This window comes from Diabrotica virgifera, chromosome 4 (assembly GCF_917563875.1).
Source record: "Diabrotica virgifera virgifera chromosome 4, PGI_DIABVI_V3a".
Classification (NCBI taxonomy): Eukaryota; Metazoa; Arthropoda; class Insecta; order Coleoptera; family Chrysomelidae; genus Diabrotica; species Diabrotica virgifera.
Window position 1 is genome coordinate 179,016,294 of NC_065446.1, and position 5,593 is coordinate 179,021,886.

The window sequence follows — 5,593 nt, forward strand, 5'->3', positions numbered from 1 at the left end:
TTTTGCCTTTCTCTACTAGGTGGCCGTAGTAGCAACGCATTCCATTTAAAAGATATTTTAAGGTGACCACTGTGCCCCGGTCTAAGTATTTTCTTATATGGTTTTGCTTTACATATTCTATGAAAAGCTCATGGTTTTGATTTTTATCTCGAGTTGACAATTCTCAGTATTTGTATATGTGTTTCCATTGTCAATTTTTCATTGAGGTGAAGCCCTTGGTATTTTGTCCCTGATTTAATGGGTATTGAAGTATTATCTAAGATTATCGGCGAACCAGTGCATCTCATTATTTGTAACTGTTACATGTGCTGATCTACCTGAAGTTAAATTGATTTTGGAAGTAATCTTTAGAAAACTTTTTTAAGTTTTAAATCCTGTCGATTGGCGAATATTACACAGCCATGACTTCTTTCTACGCCCTGGACCCCTCTTACACTCCATGCATGGGCGCCCGTACCCATGGGCAGGAGACCCCTAGCTTTTCGAGTGCTGTAAACTATATATGGTTATCCAAAGTATACAAAATATAATGGTCAACATCTTTACGTCTGCCCCCCTGAAAATTTTTATATGGGCGCCCTTGACTCCATGTTATGTTATGATGGAAATACAAAGCAGAACAGAGTGGTGAATTAGTCGACAGTAAAAAGCGCAGAGGATAACAATTCGAATTTTAAAGTACAAGATGGTTTTTGCTTGTTTTCGATTCAAAAGGATGCACAATCCCTGGACAGCTGTTTCTGCCTTACAGGCTTCCTCAGAAGAACTAGCGTGCACACCTCTGAAGCGAAAACCAGCCAGCCCATCTATTTAAGGGAAATTTCAAAGATCATGTGCATCCCTCTGAATCGAAAACAAGCAAAAACCATGTTTTACTTTTCTATCTTTACTCAGATTTGAGTACTAGGAAGTTTCTTTCTGTCATTTTCCTAGACGAATGAAAACGGAATGTGATTGCATATAATAGTGGAGTTCTTTTTGTTTTCTATGTTCGTCGTCTGCGGTCTTATACATTGTAAAAATCGCAGATTAAGGATGTACCAGAAAGAACTTCTAACAAGAAAAGTTTCAGATTTAAATATCTATTTACCATTTTAATTTTTATTATAATGGTGAATTCTGCATCTGAGACTTTTCAGTTTGTTTAATTCGTATTTTAGTTCCTGCCTCTTTTTACTAACTATTCATAGATGGTGCTAGTTGCATCTTTGGTAATTATTTTAATAATTACATAGGTGCTCTGATGAGGCTAGGTTAAAGCCAAAATACGTATAAGCACATAGTAGAGGATCTGTTCTGTAATCAAATCTAAATCATTTTTACTTTCGTTTTATTTGTATTCACTGTTGTAGGTATAAAAGGAACTAGTTCGCTTAAGATTGTTATCACGATAAACGACAAGTCGTGGATGCAATAGGGAACTTGCATAAATTTTTAAATTCGAAAAAAATGTTATAAATCACAACAGAACATAATTTAAAACATGTGACGTCACTTGGTTTTACGTTTACATTTTTCCAATAGAGTAAACAGAATTTTAAATTAGACGTTATAAACGTCAGTAGAAAATACATTTACGTGACGTTACAAGTGTTTTTGATCGTTTGAACTATTCATAGAAAATGTCTACTTTTACAAAATGGTTTTATTTTCAATAGTAAACCTTCGTTCCTTTCCTCCAAAAACAGTATAAAACTCCAAATTTAACAAACTGGTATATATTATTACAATGACATACGATAAATGTCATTAGAATATAAATATTTTTGACTTATTCCACGACGATGAACTGGCCAAATACCCAAGTAGGTGGAGGCCAATAAACTAAAGAAGAAAAAGAAGAATATACCTAAATATAAGGTTGTGTCTAGGTATACGCTAACGTGTACGCAAATAAAAAAGTTAGAGTGTCAGTGATTTCTTATTTTTTATTTGTTTAGTGTTTGTTTTTAAATTAACTATGGAGTGTGGACAATTATTTAGTTCTTTTAATGAGTTTAAGAACATTTTAAAACAGTACGAAAAAGATAAGAGACTATAAATTAATATATATTTTTTTAGTTATAAATGAAATCGTATTACCATCCAAGATTAAAATAAAAGGAAGACCTAAAGCTTTCACAATAATAATTAACTTGTTCTGAAGCTATTATCTTTGTGGCATTTTTGTAATCAACTATTCTAAATGGGAACTAAGCCACAATTTAACTAAAAATTTATTTTATTAACGTTTCGACGTCTAAACCGGATGTCGTTGTCAAAATACAAAATATTATTAAATTAAACAAAAATGTTATTGCATAGTAAAAAATTTTTTCTAATAATTTATTTAATCTGACTAATTTTTGTATTTTGACAATGACATCCGATTTGGACGTCGAAACGTTAATAAAATAATTTTTTAGTTAAATTGTGGCTTATTTTGTATTTAGAATAGTTGATTATAATAATTCACTTACGTATAAAAATTATTTTAACAATATTTTGTACCTACATGTCATGTCAACTAAATACATATAATTATTTTGCTAACCTAAATATATACTTTTATATATATATACATTGATTTATTACAATTAAGTTTGAAACATCTGAATAGTTCTGCTTCCCTTCCCTTAACAAATATTTTTCTATTAAACAAACACTAAATATATCAAAATAGCATATACCAAAATATATAGTCACTGCGCAAGCTAAATAATGATGTCACTGGCTTGATGAAGTTTTATTTGCGTCTACCTAACTTTTTTATTTTCGTACACGTTAGCGTGTACCTAGACACAGCGAAATATAACCATAATCAAAACTAATGCAAAACTATGTGACGTCACGGGCCGTTTGAACTATTTTATACCGCAGAAGACTTTAAATATGTATTTCTAAGTTATTACGAGTTTTTGAAGCGTGAAATTTTGGAAATCTCATTTTTAAACAAAACTGAACATTATTATCTAATAAAAAAATGTGTAAGTTCCCTATTAGAGATCCCCTCGTCGCGTCGACTAATTTGCCTTCGTTTCTGCTTTGTATCTACCATCTTAAAAAGCACAGATGATATCAATTATAATTTTAGTTCCTGCCTCTTTTGACTAACTATTTAATTGTTATTTTTTCTTAGAATTGTTATTTTTATTGTTTTTAGATAGGTAACTTAATTGAAAACTATGACGCCATTATATTTTACAAGCAAAGGTTTTTGTAACAGGATAATAAAATGCACGACCCCAACAATGGAAACTTTTCTTCAAAAGGAATACCTTATCACGCTATTGAAACTCTAGTAGTAGAAGCGACTGATTACGGTCATGAAACAACATCGGAAACACACAGTTACTATATTTGGCTAGAAGCCATGTATGGGGGTCTTACAAATAACTTTTCAAGATTTAACGAAGCTTGGGAAATAATGGAGAAATATATTATTCCTGTACATGAAAGTCAACCTAATACCAATCTGTATAACCCTTCCAATTCTTCTAGTTATGCTCCAGAAGAAGAATATCCCGAGGACTGTCCTCTGGGACCAGTTGACCCTCCAGCTCCAGTTGGAATCGACCCCTTGTATCAAGAATTAGTAGATACTTACGGAACTAGTGATATTTACGCAATGCACTGGTTGACAGACGTAGATAATGTTTATGGTTTTGGTACTAGTAATGGAAATTGTGAACTTGGTTCTAATGAGCCTGGACCATCATTTATTAATACTTATCAAAGAGAACCTAGAGAGAATGTTTGGAAAACAATTCCACAATCAACCTGCGATTCGCATAAATACGGCAGCTCAGAAGGATTCGGTCCTTTGGTTTCTGCTGGAAATCATGTTTCTAGCTGGCAATATTCTGTTGCTCCAAATGCAGATGCTAGAGCCATTGCTGCAGCATTTTGGGCTTCAAGATGGCAACTAAAAGTGGCCAATTATCACAGATAACTGATACCCTACAAAAGGCTGGTAAACTGGGAGATTACTTAAGATATTGTTTTTACGATAGAAACTTTAAAAGAATTGGTAATTGCATAGATCCGTATAAATGTCCAGGAGGTACTGGTAAGAATAGTGCTCATTACTTGTTAGGATGGTATGTCGGATGGGGAGGCTCACTGTCTGCAGAAAATGGATATTCTTGGAGAATTTCAGACGGCGTTGTTCATTTTGGATACCAAAATCCTATGGCTGCCTACGCTTTAATTAATGAACCTAATATGACCCCCAACGGTATAACTGCACTTGAAGATTGGAAAAATTCTTTAGACAGACAGTTAGAATTATATAAATATCTACAATCTGTTAAAGGTGCATTCGCAAGTGGTGTTACTAATAACTGGAATGGTAGGTACGAGCAACCTCCAGAAGAATTGATGAATAACACTTTCCATGGAATGTTTTATAATTGGGCACCTGTTGCCTACGAACCTACATCAAATGCCTGGTTTGGGATGCAGCCTTGGTCTACTGATCGTTTGGCTCAATATTATTATGTAACTGGAGATGAAAAGGCTAAGAAAATTTTGGATAAATGGGTGTCTTGGATAAACACAAACACTTACTTTGAAGGAGGCGATTATAATATGCCCAGCACATTGGATTGGTCTGGAGCACCTCCTAATGTACATTGCAAGATAGTTTACCATGGAAATGCAGTAGAACCCGCAGGAGCTACCGCCAGAACATTATCCTATTACGCCGCTGGAGCAAATCACGTTGAAGCAATGAATCTCGCTAAAAAAATACTTGACAGTTTAAGGAATTTGCATCGTACACCATTAGAAATATCAGTGGAAGAACAATCTGAGGTTCACTTTGACCAATCTGTATATATTCCAAAAGATTTTCATGGAGTTTATCCAAATGGTGACATTATTGATTCAAATTCAACATTTGTTAGTATGAGATCGTTTTATAAAAATGATCCGCAATGGGACAAGATCGAAAATTATATGAACGGTGGTCCCGCACCAAAGTTTAAGTACCACAGGTTCTGGGACCAAACAGATGCTGCCTTAGGTTTTGGAGTTTACGCACTTTTATTTGATGAATAATTTAGATTTAGATGTTCAATAATTTTTTTACTGTATTGTTTGTTATTACTTTTTTTCATAATGCAGAGATCATTTCATGACGAATATTACATATTATGTATTATAATTATTATGCGATAATAAAATTGATTGCTGATTGATATGCTGATTATAATAAAACAGCGATATAATGAAAATATCAGAAAATAACGGAGAAACGAAGCGATCATAAATTGGTAGGTATTGTGTACATTGTGTCAATTTGAAAAGGTACCACCCTCTATATATAGCATTCACAAGAAGTAATACGAGGAAAATATCAATACCATATACAGCGTGTCTACTTAAGTTGGAAACATATGGGAAACTTTTTTGTTATTCATTTTACGAAAAAAAGTTATTCTTTATAAAAAGTTCTGCATGCTCTTAAACCTAAGATTCAATCACCAGATATCAAATTTTGTCAATATTATACGAGGTATGTCAAAAAATATAAACTTCGTTCAAGAGTAAAGTACCTTTATTTTTCTCAATATCGAAAATTCTTATTATGAAAAGTTGTTTGGAAATAAAA

General features: G+C 33.0%; 1 pseudogene; it reads left to right on the forward strand.

Moving 5' to 3' along the window:
* The first annotated feature begins 401 nt into the window (after nt 1-401).
* On the forward strand, nt 402-5,040 carry LOC126883752 (exoglucanase B-like; annotated as a pseudogene).
* Nucleotides 5,041-5,593: the final 553 nt, after the last annotated feature.